The sequence below is a fragment of the Sorex fumeus genome, unplaced genomic scaffold (assembly GCF_029834395.1).
Source record: "Sorex fumeus unplaced genomic scaffold, SorFum_2.1 ptg000054l, whole genome shotgun sequence".
Classification (NCBI taxonomy): domain Eukaryota; kingdom Metazoa; phylum Chordata; class Mammalia; order Eulipotyphla; family Soricidae; genus Sorex; species Sorex fumeus.
The window spans coordinates 49,828,552-49,850,420 of record NW_026606111.1 but is presented as its reverse complement, the minus strand read 5'-3'; positions in this window follow the sequence as shown (position 1 = coordinate 49,850,420).

Sequence of the window (21,869 nt, the reverse complement as noted above, 5' to 3'; positions counted from 1 at the left end):
CAGCCCCTCCCAAAAACAACCACATTTGACAGCATCTCAAACTTCAGAACTTTTATTAACAACCAATTAACTACGATGCATCTTTTCAATTTGTTAAAAATGTATTAGAATAAACAAACGGTGTATGGCATTTCTGTGTTTGTCTAAGGCAACCATCTGGTACCTCAAGTGGAACCTACCATTCCAGCTACTCACATTACGTAGCCATATTAGAGAGAGATGTCCATCTCTATTTCTCTCTCAATAAAGAACTGCACTTTCCTCAAAGAGGTATGTTTGGCAGCGTTCTCACGCTCCTGCTGAGCCTTCCTTTTCATAGCCTCACGCTCTGGTCTCTGCTCTTTGGTGATGGGCTTTGACACGACTGGCTCGGGAACATTGGGCTTTCTCCATGGAATCGGTTGGAAACAGAAGTCTTGAAGGAGAAACTGACTCTGACCTTTGGCTGGAGACTGGCGCTGGTTCACGCAGACAGGAGGAGTCTCCCGCTGGAGAGAATTGCTAGCTGTTGTCTTGTAGGGAGCAGGTCTAGAAGATGCAGCCTGAGGAAAGAGCCGGCTAGTAGGGTTCAGCAAACCTGGTCGAGATGGGTTGGTTGAAATGGACTGAGCAGGTTTGGCAGGACCTGGCAAAAATGCAGTGGTTGGCCGGGAAGAATTGGCAGCAGTTGGCTGAGCTGCATTGGTAGAGCCGGGCTTGGTAGGGTAAGCTGCAGCAGGATGATGTGAGACCACAGACTGTGGTCTCCGAGGAACAGGTCGAGCTTGAGGCTTCTCCATGGTCAGAAACGGCAAAGGTACCAATTTGACCTTCCCAGGAGGTGGCAGCTCAGACTGGGGTGGAGATGAGCGTTTTTCAGCACGGATACTTGGTTTCTGTGCTTTGACCTGAGTTTTCTCAAGGCCTTTTCCATCCCGGGTAGCACCTACCCATGGCTTGACAGCTGAGGATGGCTTGATATCTTTGGGGTTCTTTGAGCTAGCCAGGACCTGGGAGGAAGAGATTCCAGGTTTTGGATCACTCTTCTTCCCCAGAGCATGAAACACTTGCACAGGCTCCAGCATGTGCATGCCTAGGGAGCTGCGGGTCTTTTTAAAGGCCTCTTGGTAAAGCTCACGTTGACTTTTCTTGCGTTTCATCCTGCCAATGTTGGGCTTTTCTTCTGCCGTGACCTTGTTCCCTGGATGCTTACACTCCTTAGCTTTCTTAGAGTTTACTCTGGTGTTTTCTATCTTCTCCTACCCGTGGCTCTTTGTCTTGCTGATCCTGCTGGATGCAGCTTTCTGTGGTTTGCTGTTAGTTTTGGCCGTGGTCACAGGACACCTATCACTGACTGCAGCATTACGAACAATCCCTGCTCCCCCTAGCAAGCATTCTTGGACTTTTGGCTGGATTTTGGCCTTGGGTTCTCCCTCAAGAGGTTCAGAAGCCTCATTTTTGTTCTTTCGTGTTGCATGGGAGGTCCCCTTAGCGCCACTTGAATTTTCATGCACCTGCTTCAGAGTGATGGTGTCAGTGGTGTTCATTATCTGCAGATCTTTGCATTGTTCTAGGTCTACTGGGATCTGGTAGGTCTTCAGAGATTTTGAGAGCCCCGTTTTCATCTGGTCAAAATTCTTAACTTGTTGTTCCTGAGTTGGAGTTGAGGTCAGCGCCTGGTTACTTTGGGCTGCAGATATCATGGGAACTTCCCGAAGCTCAGGTGGTGGATTCCTCTCATGTCTTGGAATCCTGCTACTGCATGATGGGGGCATTTCTGAAATTTGGGTCAGACCCAATGTAGGACCTGAAGCTTGCGATGGCAGGGAAGTCTCCACCCCCAGGAAATTCATCACTGAAAAGGAACCAAGGAAGAAATCAGTCTCTGGGAAATGAGAAATTCCCTCCACACAAGTAGTGGTGCAACAACAGTGCACCTACCAGCCATAGGCAAGGCATTGTTACTGGTTATTCTAAGGATAATGGACAAGGCCCTGTGCTACATGTGGAGGTAAATGTTGCAGTTCTTACTGTTTGTCATGTGGTGCTGCTGTTTTGGGTTCTATTTGCATTTGAAAGAGTTTCAGTGTAAACTGCACTTAAAAATAAGAGACTTGGAACAGAAGGATAGTCCATTCGGTAAGGCACTGGCCCTGCGCACAGCTGACCTCAGTTTGATCTTTAGTATCACGTATGATCTCCTAAGCACCTTCAGGAGTGATCCCTAGCACAGACCCAGGAGTAATCCCTGAGCGGTACAGGCTATGACCCAGATTCAACCTGCTCCAAACTAAAGCTTTTTTAAAAAAATAAAATAAAAATAGATATTTTTAAACCATTAAGTTCCATACAGAGCTTAGCATGGTAAATTAGTCTTGTCTCAATGTATTCGATTTCTTGAAAAAATAATAGGACGTTCATATCATGGAATAGGAGTATGAATGATATAATCTCGGTGTATTTCACTTCAATACCACCTGTCTATGGAGATTTTTCCTCTATTTTGACCCCAAGTTTTGAATTTTGTTTCCCTTCTCTTAGTTTTACTCACCTTGAAAACTCGATTCTGTGATGGATTGAGCAGACAGAGAGAAGTCGATTCCAGAGTAGGAGGCTGGTGGTTGGTTATTTGGGGGCTGGACCCCCTTGAGAACCATAACCATTTCTCGCGATGAGTTGCTGTAAGTTTGGGGGGCAGAGCCCTTTTGCCCTCTGTATGTCATGCAGTCATAGGACTGCAGGCCGGAAAGGAGAGTTCCCAGAGTGCCTTAATGATAGTAATACACCTGGCTTCCTTCCTGGTAGGGAAGTGACAGGCTTCGACTCTGATGTGGAACGAGAGATGGTGTTCTCTCAACAAGACTGGCAGAAAGTGATGGGTACACAGACACTGAGTTGTTGGTATCTAGGATTTTCTCATAGCGAGCTGCCATAGACATGGAAGAGACAGCAGTGTCCTGGTCAAGGACAGTCACAGAAAAGTCTCCCATGGAAGACTTCTCTTCAGCACTTCCTGCAATACCCCATTCCAAAACACTCCAGTAGGAAGGAGCTGAGGTGGATATATGACTCTGGTAAAACACTCCAGATAGCATTGTTGTGCTGAAATGTTGGTAAAGATAAGCACTACCCATCAGTGGTTGGAAAGAGGTGCCAGAGGCTGAGGGCAGGAGCCACGCAGAACTACCAGTTGGAGCAGATATTCTGGAGTAGTTGCAGACACTTCCTGTTCGGGAAGCTGCATTGTTCACCACGGGAAGGGAAAGCTGCAGAGTATGTGCAGTTCCCAATACAGATGGATTTTGAAATTTTTCTGTAAGGAACAAGAGGGTGATGAAAAAAATCTGTGAGACTAATAATCTCCTTCAACGCTGAGAGGAACAATCTGAACTTAAAATTTAAGCCATCGAGATGCTTCTATTACCAACAGTCAACTGTGTTTCCAAAATTCCAACAACATGGGGTGATTCAAAGCCTGGAACCTTTGGGCACTTTGTGTATTTGGTATCGTGCTCCCAAAGTGAACACAGAACTGTAGAAGAACCAGGTGATCGTGTGTTTACCTGGATTTCTTGCTTGCAGATAGTTTCTCCATAGCTTGCTCTCCTATTGACTCCTTTGCTATTTCCTAGAATGGAAGCTTTTCCAAACTAGGAAGTCTAAGAGAAAGGGACACATTCTCAGGAGAAGAAGACACCTGAGGCCCAGAGATGGCAAAGAGATTTCCTATATTCCAATAAAATTTGTTGGGCAGGCGGAGGGTGGTGTAGAGTTTGGACCAACAACTGTCAGTGATCTTGGGATCTTCCTGGCTCTGCACTCTGGAGTGACCCCTTAGAACATTCGGGAGAGTGTATGCTGTGACAGAGATTCAACTGGATTGGCTGCGTACAAGGCAAGTGCCTTATCCCCTCCACTACTATCTCTCTCTGTCCCTTATGAAATTCCAGGTTACACAACCTAAAGGATGTGGACTTTTGGCCAGGACCCTGCATGATCAATACAAGCCCAGAAACCGGAAGGAAGATACCTTCCATTAAGATAGGCATTTGGGGTCTTTGCAACTATTACCATTGTAATCATCAGGTTTCCATGTTACTTGTGCCATGAGTACCTGTTACTTACGGTTCACATACGACTTAATCTTGTTGATGCATTTTAGGTTACCCTCCTTTTTGATCCACTTCAAAAATGACTGCTTGAGTCTTTCCCAAGAAATGTTTTTGGAAGGAAAACTTTATTGAAAATCTGTGTCTTAAGTTGTTTATCTACAATGCAGTTACTAATAATTCTAAGAATAATAATGCATACATGAATATAATTTTTCAATTTCATGTGATTTACATAGGAGGAAGGGTAAAGAAAACATCATGAAAAATATGTATCACAGAAATGAAAAAGAACTATATAGATATTAATGAAATCTGGGCTCTGCAGCAAGCAGCAAAGTACAGTAAGTTATGGAGAGCAGACCCAAGAGTAGGCCTTGAATAACAGTGGATGTGATCCCAAATAAAACCAAATAAAACAGTACAATAAGGGTATTAATAAATTGTTCCACATACACAATATGAAGAGAGTATTCTATTTTAGAAAAAACTGCTAGCCAAAAAATGGAATAGAAGGTGATATTTGAGTGCACGCTTTACGTGTCCATTAAAGAGAAAGGATTTATCAGTAATTACATAACAAAAAGAAAATCGGAATAAACGTGATTGTATTTCATAGACAAGAAATGTTTTAAATGAGGAAAATACAGAAAGAAACTTCGAAAGTACAAAAAAATTATTCTCATCAGTACATTTGAATATTAACCAGCAAACAACACGTGTTAAACATAGCAGAGGATTTCACTTGATCACACAAGAAACAGAAAAGACCATTTAAAAAGTGATCACAAAATATTGCAAATTTACTTTCAACCCCTAGATTAGAATTAGCTTTATCAACCAGGAAAACGTTTTTCTCAATGTTTAATATATGAGCACCAAAATCCAACAAAATATCTTTAATATAGGAAAACTCATAATTCACAAATATGACAAAAACGTGTAATTAGACATGTGAGACTTGGTTTTTCTATTTCCTCTTAGGATCTAAAAACAGAAGTTGACTATTATCAAAATACTCTCATGTTAGGAAGAAAAAAATCACATGAAATAATATTTGTAAAGATGACAGGCAGCTTTAACCTGGAACCTACTTACCACACAAATGAATCAAATCTCCTGATTCAAGTTAGAATATACCATTTTTTTTTATTTTAACAGACAGCGCGTACATGTACTTAAAAACCAGAACAGAATAAAAACATTGAAGATTCTGTGTCTTCCAACGCCCTAGATAAGCACTATTAGCTATTTATGGGAAGCATCATTTCTGAAGGGTGCTTATACTCCAAATTGTCAAGTACCAAGTACAGTGTTCTAAGAGATAATCAGGAAAAAAAGCCAGCAAGGATGGCTTTCTGACAAACTGCTTTTCCTACTGGAACCCTATTCAAGGCATAGTATACTTTCTCGTCCTGGCATTTATTGAAGTAAATTGCTTTGACTTGCTCTCAGTGTATTTAGCTGAGCATATTTAATATATATTCTTTCTTTTTTGATTTTAAACCTTTGGTTCTCTTCAACATTCTGTCCAAACGTTTTCCCCTTCCTTGATAATCGACGTTCCTATTCTTTCTTTCTTTCCTTTCTTTCTTTCGTTCGTTCGTTCTTTCTTTCCTATTTCTTTCTCCCTCATATCGTCTTGGTTTCAATTGGTCAATGTTTGATGAAAGTGATCCCAAACTTTCTTACCTTTGAGGGCTTGGTAAGCCCTCCCTACCGCTCAGCGCTGCACACCTTCCTCATGCCCCATATTTCCTTATTACCTGGTTTAAATAGAAATCTCAAAGATCAATGATTATTACTTTGTAATATCACTATATTTAAAATACTGAAGTGTACATACAAGTGGAGAGACCATTAGAGAGAACACATGCTAGTATATATTAACAGTTTTCCGCAGCATCTATATTTTCTGTTTCTGTAAAAATACAGTCTCTGATTTACTTGTTTTCAATGGATATCATGTAAAATTCACTATTAAAAGGAAAAAAGAAACACAGAGAATCGACACTCATATATATGTATACGTGTGTGTGTGTATTTGAGCTCCTAAGTATGTCTAAAATATAATGTAATCAATGAGGAACAACACTTTGTATGTGAGAGAAAGTAAGCCAATGTCTAAAATCACACAGCAAATGTCAAAGTCAAGCTAAAATGAGGCTTATAAAATTCTACTTGAATACTTTCTTTCATTACTACGTGCTGTTTTTACTTGACTGCTAAGTTTAGGGATGATAAATCTAAGGAAAAGCTTTGAAAAGTATTATTCCTTACCTGACATGGTCAGAGAAGAGGAAATACCGATGAAAGGTAGACGAGAAGAGGAGACGGTACGAGAGTACGTCTGAACACTGAAGCGGCTTAAGACCGCAAGTGTTCAGTACAGACGACTGCTCACTGGTGATTGGTCACTCGTCACTTGCCATGATGATTCAAATTTGTTTACAAACAACTACATGGGACCCCCAAGATTCTACCAGTTGGTGGTTGGTTTGGTGGGAGAATGATGTCATAAAGTAGGCAGTTGAAAGGTAGAGGCTAGCCAATCAGGAGGTCAGAATCCCAAGAAGAAGACCGGATTGGATAGAGACCGGGGTAGAATGAAGCAGGCTAGGGAGATGGAATCCTACAAGACGGTTATAACAGTTTCACCTTCGTCAGACTCTTGTATTAGAAAAATACTCCCATGATACTCAAGAGCTTAGCTATTTCATTAACACATCAAGAAAATTATGAAATAATCGTTTATATTGCACTGTTAAAGAAACAACATTTGGTATTACTAGTATATTTCAGATAAGGTTTACAGCACAGCGGGTAGGGCATTTGCCTTGCAGGAGGCCAACCCTGATTCCGATTCCTCTGCCCGGCAAGCTACCCAGAGTATCTCGTCCACATAGCAAGAGCCTGGCAAGATACCCATGACGTATTCGATAGGCCAAAGCCAGTGACAACAAGTCTCACAATTTGTTGTAAGATGTTACTAGTTCCCGCTCGAGCAAATGGATGAACCGCGGGAGGACAGTGCTACAGTGCTATGACTGAAAAAATTGGTGGTTGCTTTCAATATGACAACACTTACTAGGATAAGTTGTAGATGAATCGGGATGTGTTAAAACGTAAATAAAATGAGAAGAAATAATAAATGCACAGGTATCTTATTTGTACAAAACAAACAGTTGTTCTCAGTTTAAAACTGTAGAAGATAAAGAAAAACATATGCTCATTTGTGTCAAAATTTTACAATCTGAAAGAAAAGGACAAAAACCAAATTAAGTGATCAAAAAACAAGCAAAACCAGCAAATACTGGCAATTAATATGATAGGCCAAGGATGAATGGTTTTAAAAAATTAGTGCTGTGAAATAAATCAGTACCTAGCTATTACCCTTGAATAGAAAAAATAAGCATAAACCATGATCACATAATCTCTATTGAAAGAAGTGTAAATGACTAGTAAACACAAGAGCAATTTTCTTTTTTTTAATTTTTGTTTTGTTTTGTTTTAGTAGTGAAACACCATGAGGTACAGTTGTAGACCTACAGGTTGTAGCGCTTAGGTTTCAGTTATACAGTGATGGAGTGCCCATCCCACAACCAGCCCCATCCCCCATCGCACCCTGCCTCTTTGGTAGGGCACTCCCTTTTGTTCTATCTCTCCTTTTGGGTGCTGTGTTCTGCAGAAGAAACATTGGGTGGCAATCCTGTTCGGTCCATAGACTACTTTCAGCAGGAATCTCCCATCCTGGGCCGATCCTCCCAGCACCCTTTATTGGGTGCTCCCTTCTCTATCTGCACTGCCTTTACCCCTAGACAGTGCAGCTGGCCTCTAAGCCATGGAGTGAACAACCTGGTATTTAACACAGCTCTTCTTGGGTGTTAGTCTCTTTTTTTGTTACCTTATTTCACCCAGATACATGCGGTCTTTCTATGTCTGTCCCTCTCTTTCTGACTCATTTCCCATAGCATAATATTTTCCATGTAGTACCATACAAGAGCAATTTTCAAGCTCACTCAGGGTTCCGAGTATTGAACTCAGGTTAGCTGCATACAAGTTAAACACCCTCTACATGCTGCACTAGCTCTTTGGCCTATATGTTTCTTTTAGAAAATGACATGTGAATAAAACATTCTTAATCATCAAAAAACATTTCTAATAAAACATTTAATTAAAAAGTTTAATGCAGGCAAATACTGTTTTAATCCTTAAAGTAAATTTAAAAATCAGGATAATACTCGGTAAAGCATAGAAACATAGCAAAAAATAGATGGTATATATCTTATTTGCAAATTGGTAACTGTAACACATTGTCGTTTTCCATTGCAAGGATGAGATGAATCCATAGAGTAGATTTGTTCACGAACAATGCTATATTCTCTCCTGGATGCGTATTTAAAAATACTTGCCAATGTGCCTGTTTCTCAACGTTTTGAGTACTACAGGCCTCTTTCCTATTGTTAGATCTTTCTCTAGTTTTATTTTTACTTTATGTTCCAATTTTTTTATTTTTAATTTTTAAGTTTTTATTAATGAGACACCATGAGGTACGGTTGTAGACATATGAATTTTTGTGCGTGGGTTTCATTTATACAATGATCAAATACCCATCCCTCCACTGGTGCCCATTTCCCACCACCAAGGATCCCAGTATGCCTCCCAACCCCCATCCCCTCATCCCACCATGACTCTGTGGGAGGGCATTCCCCTTTGTTCTCTCTCTCCTTTTAGGTGTTGTGGTTTGCAAAAGAGGCATTGAGTGACAATCATGCTTGGTCTCTAATCTATGTTCAGCACTCTCTCCCATCCTGAGAGGATCCTCCCAACACCCTTTATTTGGTGCTCCATTCTCTATCTGAGCTGCTTTTTCTCTATCAGAGCTCCATTCTCCATCTGAGCTGCATTCTCTATCAGAGCTGCCACTCTGAGTGGCAATCATGTTCGGTCTAGAGTCTACTTTTCAGCATGCATCTCCCATCCTGGGAGGATACTCCCAACACCCATTATTTGGTGATCCCTTTTCTATAAATAAAAAATAATAAAAAATTTAAAAAATCACACAAAAACAATCAGTTTTGATTCACATGAAATATTGAAATTCTGAATTTCACGAGTAAGAGATTTTCCTTGGCTTCAATGAAAGGATTAAAAATTAAATTGCACAAAACAGCTTTGCAATGGCCCATCTCATGGTGCTTCAATTAAAAAATAAATGAAGAAATTTTAAATCATTCATAAAGATTAAAACTGCCACACCAAATTCCGGCACCTTGATTTGAAACATATAACTCACCTTTGAAAAGAGAGAGAGAGGACTAAAACAAAGTGAACAAAGCAAATGACTCCTTAGGAGGTCATATTTATAGTAATCAAGGTGGGAGGAGGTGGTGCTGGAACATATGAAAAGGTATTTATGATTCAAGGATTCACACCCAGAGATCTTATTGCAAAATTTCGAAAATATATAAAACTATTTTACAATATCCACAACCATGTATGGTGAGACTCGAAATTTGATACCAATTATTTATTCACACAGATGTATTCATATGCCTATCATATGCACTAGGGAGATCAAGGGAAATGATTATTAACACTGACATTCTTGGAAACTGAAGTAGTAATCAGGTTTTTATGATTAAGTTGTTATGATTTCATAGGCAGTGTTTCTTTCCTGAACCAACCTTGAATGTCTTTAAAAGACCAAATACAGGAATATTAATTCATTTTTAATTTAATATATAATATGCTGAATTTACATGTTAAACAGAGATGGATGTCTTTTTCAATAGTCTATTAGGGACACTGTCCTTGACTTGTTTTATTAGGAACTGAATGTGGTACCCTATAATCTCTAATTCCATCCCTAGTCCTCGCTACTCTACTTCTACCAATCAAAGCAAACTTCACTTTAGACCTAGTTGTCAGTAATCTCAACTAAAGATGATAGTACAAAATAAGTCTGATCAAATACTTGTGTTATCCAGCAGTTGTTAAAGATGCTTACACAAGTGAACAGAATATTGAGAAAGAAACGAACACTCCAAATTGTCGTTGAAGAAGGCAAAGAATACATGTTGTAAGTGACCATATAAAAGAAAGAAACTTAAAGTCAATTCCTTGGGAAGTTCTGGTAGTCTTGCAACCATGTTGCCCATGGGGTAATCAGCTAGCTAAAAGTCTTCCTTCACTTGGACGTTCCCTGTTCACATCCCTGATATCGCTCTTTTCCTCCTCAGAACCCATTCCCAGTAAATCATGTGCTCACCAGATCTTGTTGTTTCAAGTTTTGTTTTCGCCAAATTTCAAGTCCTTCCTTTTGCACTTATTGTCTCTTTTCCCATCATTTCAGACTTTTCTCCCAGCATTTTTTCCTCAGTGAATACAACTTTCCTTCAAGGGAGTTGAAGCTTGTTAGTTTTGAGAGTTTACTGGGATCATTTTCCTCTAGCCATACATGAAAGGTAGCAAAACACTTTTCAAGTTGTTCTGTTCCCAGCCAGTCAACTACCCTTTCCCTGGAAAATTTGTTAGCAGTTTAGTCTCAGGTCTGTCAGAAACTGCATCCGCGTTCCTCCATTTCCACCAAAGTAGTTACTGGTACCAAGCAGAGTTAGTGAAATACATGTTCCTGTTAACCCACTGGCACTTGGGATCCATGTGAACACCTTCCACCTGGCTTTTATGAACCGTGGTCATCCAGTTTGCTTTTCTGGTGGCATTCTGTTTCTCACTTTTCCTCTCCGCATCTAAGTGATGTGAAAATACCATCTTTAGTAAATGGTATGATTGAAAGCTCCAGAAGGAATGCCAGCCCTTTCAGCTCTCTCAGTCTTATATGTAACCTGTTCTTTGGAACCTGTCTTATTTTCGTATTTTTGTTTTGCTTATCATTACGAAAAACATGTTAACGTAATTAAAAACATCCACCAACTCTCCTATGATGATCACCAGCTGTCCAGTTCTCTTCCCTTCCCGGTTTCCCTGCCATCCATTCCTCACCCCATTAACTCTGCTAGGACCATCTCTTTCTGCCACCACCTTCCAGGCTCAAGGTCAAGCGGTACAGACTGCTTTGGGTGTGGTGACCTAGTGCGCATGTCTTAGTCCGGTACATCCCGCAACGCAGCCCCAACGACACTGATAAAGTTGGTTCTTGTGTGAGCTGCAGTTAAAAGCGATGTTTAGAGAAGGCTACAGGCACCCGGGACCATGGAATACCACAGAACCGCCCCTCAAGGTAATATAATTTGAGCTCCCCACTCTTCATCAGGCCCATGCAATTTCTCCTCTGATGGGCTTTAGAACCCTGGACCAAGTTTCTCTTTCTCATAGTCTTGTCTATTCCCCCTTTGTCCTCTCTATACCTTCCCATTCTTTCCCATGCCATCTTTCAAACCCCAGCCCTCCCATAAACAACCACATTTGACAGCATCTCAAACTTCAGAAACTTTATTAGCAACCAATTAATTACTATGCATCACTTCACTTGGTTAAAAAGGTATTAGAATTAATAAACTGTGTATGGCATCTCAGTGTTTGTCTAAGGCAACCATCTGGTACCTCAAGTGGAACCTACCATTCCAGCTACTCACATTACATAGCCATATTAGAGAGAGATGTCCATCTCTTTTTCACTCTCAATAAAGAACTGCACTTTCCCCAAAGAGGGGTGTTTGGGATCGTTCTCAAGCTCCTGGGCTGGAGCGATAGCACAGCGGGTAGGGCGTTCTCCTTACATGCGGCCAACATTGCCGCCCCGAGTTCGATTCTTCAGCCCCTCTCGGAAAGCACTGCAAGCTACCGAGAGTATTCGATATGCCAGACACAGTAACAACAAAGTCTCCAATGGAGACGTTACTGGGCCCGCTCGAGCAAATCGATGATCAACGGGAGGGCCTTTACCTTTTACATTTTACCTCAAGCTCCTGTTGAACCTTCCTTTTCATAGCCTCACACTTTGGTCTCTGCTCTTTGGTGATGGGCTTTGACATGACTGGCTCGGGAACATTGGGCTTTCTCCATGGAATCAGTTGTAAACGGAAGTCTTGGAGGAGAAACTGACTCTGATGAATGCGTGGCGAGAGCCACTTCTTCACAGATACAGGAGAAGGTTCCAGATGTAGAGAAGTGCCAGCTGCTATCTTGTAGGGAGCAGGTGTAGAAGCTGCAGGGCGAAGAATACACAGGCTACTAGGGTTCTGCAAACCTGGTTGAGATGGGTTGATTGAAATGGACTGAGCAGGTTTGGCAGAACCAGACAAAAATTTAGTGTTTGACCGGGAAGAATTGGCAGCAATTGCCTGAGCTGCATTGGTAGAGCCAGGCTTGGCAGGGTAAGCTGCAAGCAGGACGATGTGAGGCCACAGATTGTCCTCTGGAGAAACAGGTCGAGCTTGCGGCCTCTCCATGGTAAGAAAAGTCAAAGGTACCAATTTGACCTTCCCAGGAGGTGGCAGCTCAGACTGGGATGGAGATGAGCGTCTTTTAACACTGCTACTTGGTTTCTGTACTTTGTTTTGACCTGAGTTTTCTCACGGACTTTTCCATCCCGTGTATCACCTAGCCATGGCTTGACAGCTGAGGGTGGCTTGACATCTTTAGGCCTCTTTGAGCTACCCAGGACCTGGAAGGAAGAGATTCCAGGTTTTGGATCACTCTTCTTCCCCAGAGCATGAAAAACTTTGACAGAATCCAGCATCTGTATGCCTAGGTAGTGGCGGGACTTTTTAACAGCCTCTTGGCAAAGCTCACGTTGACTTTTCTTGCATGTCATCTTGCCGATGGTGGGCTTTTCTTCTGCCTTGATCTTGTTCCCTGGCTGCTTACACTTCTTAGCTTTCTTAGAGTTTTCTCTGGTGTTTTTTATCTTCTCCTGCCCATGCCTCTTTGTCTTGCTGATGCTGCTGGAGGCAGCTTTGTGAGGTGTGCTGTTAGTTTTGGCTGTGGTCACAGGACACCTATCACTGACTGCAGCATTACGAACAATCCCTGCTCCCCATAGCAAGCATTCTTGGACTTTTGGTTGAATTTTGGCCTTTGGTTCTCCCTCAAGAGTTTTAGAAGCCTCCTTTTTGTTCTTCTGTTTTGCATGGGAGGTCCCCTTAGTGCCACTTGAATTTTCTTGCACCTGCTTCAGAGTGATGGTCTCAGTGGTGTTCATTACCTGAAGATCTTTTCATTTATCTAGGTATACTGGGATCTGGTAGGTCTCCAGAGCTTTTGAAAGCCCAGGTTTCATCTGATCAAAATTCATAACTTTTTGTTCCTGAGTTGGAGTTGCGTCAGCGACAGGTTACTTTGGGTTGGAGATATTATGGGAACTTTCCCATGGTCAGGTGGTGGATTCCTCTCAAGTCTTTGAATCCTTCTACTGCAACATGTGGGCAATTCAGAAATTTTTGTCAGACCAAATGTCTGACCTAAAGTTCGATGCCAGGGAAGTCTCCATCTCCAGGAAATTCATCACTAAAAAGGAACCGAGGAAGAAATCAGTCCCTGCAAAATGAGATATTCCCTGCACAAAACTACTGCTGCAACAACTGTGCACCTACCATCAATAGACAAGGAATTGTTACTGGCTCTTCTACGGATCATGGCAAGGCCCTGTGCTAGAAGATTTTAGGTAACTGTTGTAGTTCTTACTGTTTGTCATGTGGTGCTGTTGTTTTTTGGTTTTCTTTGTATTTGAAAGAGTTTCTGTGTAAACTAACTTAAAAAATAAGAGAATTGGACAGAGGGATAGTCCATTTGGTAAGGCACTGGCCCTGCGAAGAGCTGACCTCCATTTGATCTTTAATATCACGTATGATCTCCTAAGCACATTCAGCAGTGATCCCTAGCACAGACCCAGGAGTAATTCCTGAGAACTTCATGCTATGACGCAGATTCAATGTCCTCCAAACAAAACCTTTTTTTTAAAAAATATAAAGATTTTTAAACTAATAAGTTCCATACAGAGATTAGCATTGTAATGTGTTTTACTCTCAATTTAGTCACTTTCATAGAAAAATAAAAGGACGTTAATATCATAGAATAAGAGTATGAATGAAGCACTCCTACAGCATGATATTTGTGCTGAAGTGCAGATTCTAGATTTGATGATTTGAGATAGAATCTCTGAAACACAAGTATATTCAGAACCTTGCTGTTCATTAATGGAAGGGAAAGTTAAAGTGGTACCATTACAATAGGAGTTCTGAAACTTCTTAAGAAAATAACAAAATACTAGTTTGAAACATGTATTTTGCTTTTAGTGTCGTAATTCTGGAGGACTTCTGACATAGAACAGTGAAAAATGTGGCATTCCCTGCCACAGAGGCTGGGTGGGATGTGGGTATGGGTGGTCGGCGGAATACTGGGATCCATGGTGGTGGAGAATGGGCACTGGTGGAGGGATAGGTACTCCATCATTGTATAAATGAAATCCAAGCACAATAATTTGTAAGTCTACAACTGTGCCTCATGATGTTTAACTAATAAAAATTTAAATATAATTGAAATAACTGGGGAAAAATGTGGCATACTTTTGTGTGCTCCTGAACTTTATAATATGAAACCCAGTTGTCCATTATACTATCACATGTTCCAATGTCCATTAGGAGCTCTTATGTTGAGTGCGAAAATAACATGCTGTAAAATGAGTGAGGGGTGTAAACATGAACTTAGTTAACTTCATTTCATAAAATTAAAAATCTCAATGTATTTAAATATCACCTGTCTATGGACAGTTTTCCTCTTTTTGACCCCAATTTTTGAGTTTTCTTTCCCTTCTCTCAGTTTAACTCCCCTTGATATCTCGATTCTGTGAGGGGTTGAGCAGACACAGAGAAGTGGATTCCAGAGGAGGAAGTTGGTGGTTGGTTATTTGGGGGCTGGACCTCCTTCAGAACAATAACCATTTCTCTAGATGAGTTGCTGTAAGATTGGGGGGCAGAGCCATTTTGCTCTATGTATGACATGGAGTCATAGGACTGCAGGCCAGAAAGGAGAGTTCCCAGAGTGCCTTGATGATTGTAATACACCTGGGTTCGTTCCTGTTAGGGAAGTGACAGGCTTTTACTCTAATGTGGAACCTGAGATGGTGTTCCCTCAACAAGACTGGCAGAAAGTGATGGGTACACAGACACCGTGTTGTACGTGTCCAGTGTGTTCTCACAGCGAGCTGCGTTAGAAATGGAAGAGACAGCAGTGTCTTGGTCTAGGAAAGATACAGAAAAAGTATCCCATAGAAGACTTCTCTTCAGCCCATCCTGCAATATCCCATTCCAAAACAATAGGGTAGGAAGCAGCTGAGGTGGATATACGAGACTGGTGAAACACTCCAGATAGCATTGTTGTGCTGAAATGTTGGTAAAGATAGGCACGACACATCAGTGGTTGGAAAGAGGTGCCAGAGGCTGAGGGCAGGAGCCAAGCAGAACTACCAGCAGGAGCAGATATTCTGGAGTAGTTGCAGACACTTCCTGTTAGGGAAGCTGCATCATTCACCACGGGAAGGGAAAGCTGCAGAGTATGGGCAGTTCCCAATACAGATGGATTTTGAAAATTTACTGTAAGGAACAAGAGGGTGATGAAAAAAAATCTGTGAGACTTATAATATCCTTCAACGCTGAGAGGAACAATGTGAACTTAAAATTTAAGCCATCGAGATGCTTTTAGTACTAACAGTCAACTGAGTTTCCAAATTTCCAACAATTTAGGGTGATTCAAAGCTTGGAACCTTTTGGCAATTTGTCTATTTGGTATCGTGCTCCCAATATGAACACGGAACTTTAGAAGAACCGGGTGATCGTGTCTGTTCTTGGATTTCTTGCTTACAGATAGTTTCTCCTTACCCTAGCAATGCCTGTAGCTTGTTCTCCTATTGACTCATATGTTATTTCTTATAAGGCAAGCTTTTATAAACTAGGAAGTCTATGAGTGGGTAACATTCTCTGGACAAGAAGAAACCTGAGGGCCAGAAATGACTAAGAGACTTCATGTTTTCCAATAATTTTTATTGGGCATTTTAAGGAGTATACTTTCGACCAATAACTGACAGTGATCTTGGGTTCTTTCTGACTCTGCACTCTGGAGTGACCCCTTGTAACATTCAGAAGAGTGTATGCAGTAACAGAGATACAAGCAGATTGGCTGTGTACAAGGCAAGTGCCTTATCCCCTCCAGTACTATCTCTCTGCCCCTTATGAATTTCCAAGTTAGGGAACCTAAGCATGTGGACTTTTTGCCAGGACTCTGCATTTTCACTACAATGCAGAAACAGTTAGAAAGATACCTTACTTTAATATAGGCATTTGGAGTCTTTACAACTCTTACCATTGTAATCAACAGGTTTCCCTTTGACTTGTGCAATGAATATCTGTTAGTTACGGTTCACTTATGACTTAATCTTGTTGATGAATAGAAGGTTACCCTGATTTTTGATCCACTTCAAAAATGACTACTTGAGTTTTTCCCAAGAAATGTTTTTGGAAGGAAAACTTTATTTAAATTCTGTGTCTTAAATTGTTTATCTACAATGTAGTTACTAATAACTCTAAGAATAATTATGCATACATAAATTTAATTTTTCCAAGTCATATGGTTTACATAGGAGGAAGTATAAAGAAAACATCGTGAAAAATATGTATCACAGAGCTGAAAAAGATGTATATATATATATATATCAATGAAATCTGGACTCTGTAGCAAGCAGCATAGTACAGTAAGTTATGGAGAGCAGACCCAGGAGTAAACCCTTAATAACTGTGGATGTGGTCTCAAACAAAACCAAATAAAACAGTCCAATAAGGTTATTAATAAATTGTTCCACATATACAATATACAATATGAAGAATGTATTCTATTTTTGAAAAAACTGCTAGCCAAAAAACAGAATAGAAGTTGATTTTTGAGTGCACACCTTACCAGTCCATTAAAGAAAAAGGATTTAGCACTAACTACATAACAAAAAGAAAATAGGAATAAACGTGATTGATCTGCCTATTGTCTGTCATCTACAAGTTGTTCACTCGAGTCATCCTGAATAGGATTGGCAGAACACTAGATGAAGGACAACCATGCGAGCAAGCAGGGTTCCGCAAAGGATTCAGGACCATCGACCATATCCACACGATAACCAAGCTCTTGAGGTTTCTCGGGAGTTCAAGATGCCACTCTGCTTAACGTTCATTGATTTAAAGAAGGCCTTTGATTCTGTCGAGACGGAAGCGGTCATTGAAGCCCTAGCCAATCAGGGCATTCATGCCCAATACATCAGGATCCTCCATGAGCTGTATTGCGGATTCACTACCAGGATCTCACCATTCTACAAAGAAGTGATCGTTGATGTCAAGAGAGGGGTGCGGCAGGGTGATACCATTTCACCGAAACACTTCAGTGCCACCCTCGAGAACATCATGAGACGGCTGGAATGGGAAGGAATGGGACTGAAGATAGATGGTCGGCAACTACACAACCTCCGCTTTGCTGATGACATTGTTTTAATAACACCAAACATCAGCCAAGCGGCACAAATGCTGGCAGACTTTGACCGTGAGTGTGGAAAGGTAGGACTACAGCTGAATCTTTTTTTTTTCTTTTTTATTAGTGAAACGACATGAGGTACAGTTGTAGATTTACAAATTTTTGTGCTTGGATCTCGGTCATACCCCGATCAAATACCCATCCCTCCACCAGTGCCCATTTTCCACCACCAGGATAATACCCTCCCCCCCCCATCCTCCCATCCCCCATCCCCCCCTGCCACTGTGGCAGGGCATTCCCCCCTGTTCTCTCTCTCCTCCTGGGCGCTGTGATCAGCCAAAGAGGCATTGAGTGGCGAACATGTTCAGTCCAGTCTACTTTCAACCTGCATCTCCCCTCCTGGGAGGATCCTCCAAACACCCTCCACTTGGTGTTCCCCTTTCTATCTGAATTGTCCTTTCCCCTAGAATACCCAGCTGGCCTCTAAGTTATGGAGTAATTCTCCTGATGTTGCTCTCAGCTATTCTTGGGTATTAATCTCATATTTTATTATTTTATATCCCCCAGATGAATGCTATCTTTCTATGTCTATCCCTCTCTTTCTGACTCATTTCGCTTAGCATGATACTTTCCATATTGTACCACTTGTATGTAAAGTTCATGACTTCATTTTTTCTAAGAGCCACATAGTACTCCATTGTGTAGATGTACCAAAGTTTCTTTAACCAGTCATCTGTTCTTGGGCACTCAGGTCTCTTCCAGTTTCTGGCTACTGTAAAGAGTGCTGCAATGAACAAACCACAATGAGATACCATCTCACACCTCAGAGACTGGCCCACATTCAAAAGAACAAAAGCAACCGTTGCTGGCGCGGATGTGGCGAGAAAGGGACACTCCTTCACTGTTGGTGGGAATGTCCACTGGTTCAGCCCTTCTGGAAAACAGTATGGACGTTCCTCAAAAAATTAGAAATTGAGCTCCCATTTGACCCAGCGATACCACTCCTGGGAATATATCCCAGAGAGGCAAAAACGTGTAGCCGAAGTGATATCTGCACTTGTTTGTTCATTGCAGTACAGCTGAATCTTACGAAGACAATGTTTATGAGAAACAGCCTTGTTCCTGACGCCCCATTCGCTCTCAATGGAACGACCATCTCCGAATGCATCAGCTATGTGCACCTAGTTCGAGAGGTCAACATGACAAATGACCTGGCACCCGAGCTGTGCAGGAGGAAGAAAGCGGCTTGGAATGCCTTCAAGAACGTAGAAGAAATAGCTAAGAGGACGAAGAACCTCCGGCTCCGGGCACATCTCTTTGATTCCACTGTTCTTCCTGCATTAACATATGCCTCAGAGACCTGGGCCCTATGCAAACAAGATGAGAATGCCATTCAGGTCTCCCAAAGAAGAATAGAAAGAGCTATGCTTGGAATATCACGTTTCGCTCAAATGAGAGAACGAATCCGGAGTTCTGACATCCGTGGACGATCAAGGATCAGGGACGCTGTCTCATATGCCAAGGTGTCAAAAATCAGATGGGCTGGTCACGTAATGAGATTTAGAGACGACCATTGGACTAGAGCTGTTACTGATTGGATTCCATGGGATGTCAAGAGACCGCGTGGCCGCCCACCTACCAGATGGTCAGACTTCTTTGTCAAGATCATGAACGATCGGTTTGAGGCCCTTCATGTTCCCAGAGCGAATAGATGCCATTGGGCTACAGTAGCACGCGACAGGGACAAATGGAGACGATACTGGTGCCCGCTCGAGCAAATCGAAGACTAACGGGAAGTTAAGTGATTAAGTGATTAAGTGAAACGTGATTGTATTTATAGGTAAGAAATGTTTTAAATGAGTAAAATAGAGAAACTTTGTAATTACAAAAATTATTCTCATCAATACCTCTGAATATTAACCACCAAACAACGCGTTTTAAACATAGCATATGATTTCAGTTTATCACAGAAACAACAGAAAAGACCATATAAAAAATGATCACAAAATATTGCAAATTTACTTTCAAAACCTGGAGTAAAATTAACTTTATTAACCTGGAAAACGTTCTTCTTAATGTTTAATAAATGAGCACCAAAATCCCATTAAATATTTTTAATGTAGGAACAATCAAAATTAACAAATATAACAAAAATGTGTAATTCTACATGTGAGACTTGATTTTCCTATTTCCTCTTAGGATCTAAAACAGAAGTTGACTATTATCAAACTATTCTCATGTTAGGTAGAAAAAATCACATGAAATAATATTTGTAAAGATGACAAGCAGCTTAAACCTGGAACCTAATTACCACACAAATGAATCAAATCTCCTGAATCAAGTTAGAAAATACCATTGTTTTAATTTCAACAGGCAACGCGTACATGTACTTAAAAACCAGAACGTCATAAAACATTGAAGATTCTATTTCTTCCACCCACCTAGATAACCACTATTAGCTATTTATGGGATTCATCATTTCTAATGCATGTTTATATTCCAAATTGTCAAGTACCAAGTACTGTGTTCAAAGAGATAATAAGGAAAAAAGTCACCAAGGATGCTTTTCTGATATACTGGTTTTCCTTCTGGTACCCTACTCAAGGAACAGAATACTTTCTAGTCCTGGCATTTATTGAAGTAAATTGCTTTGACTTGCTCTCTGTGTATTTACCTCAGCATATTTAACATATATTCTTTCTTTTTTGATTTTAAATCCTTGGTTTTCTTCAACATTCAATCCAGACGGTTTCCCCTTCCTTGATAATTGCCGTCCATATTCTTTTATTCTTTCTTTCCTATTTTATTCTCCCTCATATCGTCTTGGTTTCAATTGGTCAATGTTTGATGAAAGTGATCCCAAACTTTCTTACCTTTGAGGGCTTGCCTCCCTATCGCTCAGCACTCCACACCTTCCCCATGCCCCAAATTTTCTTATTACCTGGTTTAAATAGAAAACTAAAAGATAAATGATTATTACTGTGTAATAGCACTATATTTAAAATACTGAGGTATAAATACAAGAGGAGAGACCATTACAGAGAAAACATGCGAGTATATTTCAGCAGGATTCCACAGCATCTACATTTTCTTTTTCTGTAAAAATACTCGCTCTGATTTGCTTTTTTCAAAGGATATTATGTAAAATACACGATTAAAAGTAAAAAGAAACACAGAGAATCAACATATATATATATGTTTGTATTTGAGCTCATAAATATGTCTAAAATATAAAGTAATCAATGAGGAAAAACAGTTTGTATGTGAGAGAAAGAAAGCCAATGTCTAAAATCACACAGCAAATGTCAAAGTCAACTAAAATGTGGCTTATAAAATTCTACTTGAATATTTTCTTTCATTAGTACATGTTGTTTTTACTAGACTGCTAAGTTTAGGGATAATAAATCTAATGAAAAGCTTTGAAAAGTATTATTCCTTACCTGACATGGTCAGAGAAGAGGAAATATCGATGAAAGGTAGAGGAGACGAGGAGACAGTATGAGAGTAAATCAGTAAACTTCAGCGGCTTAAGACCACAAGTGTCCAGTACAGATGACTGGTCAATGGTGATTGGTCATTGGTCACTGGTCACTTGCCAGGATGATTCGAATTTTTTACAAACAACCGCATGGGAACCCCAAGGTTCTACCAGTTGGTGGTTGGTTTGGTGCGAGAATGATGTCATAAAGTAGGCAGTTGAAAGGTAGAGGCTAGCTAATCAGGAGGTCCGATTCCCAAGAAGAAGACCGGATTGGATAAGAGAGAGGGGTAGAATGAAGCAGGCTAGGGAGATGGAATCCTACAAAACAGTTATAACAGTTTCAAATTCCTCAGACTATTGTGTTAGAAAACTACTCCCATTATACTCACGAGCTTACATATTTCATTAATAAATCAAGAAATTTACTAAATAATCATTTTTATTGCACTGTTAAAGAAACAACATTCGGTATTCCTAGTATTTTTATATAATGTTTAGATCCAGCGGTTAGGGCATTTGCCTTGCAGGAGGCCAACCCTGATTCCGATTCCTCTGCCCGGCAAGATACCGAGAATATCTTGCCCTCATAGCAAACGCCTGGCAAGCTACCCATGATGTATTCAATAGACCAAAACCAGTAACAGCAAGTCTCACAATCTGTTGTAAGAAGTTACTGGTGCCCACTCGAGCAAATGGACGAACCACGGGAGGATAGTGCTACAGTGCTATGATTGAAAATAATGATGGTTTCTTTCAATATGACAACACTTACTATGATAAATTGTAGATGAATCGAGTTGTGTTAAAATGTAAAAATAATGAGAAGAAAT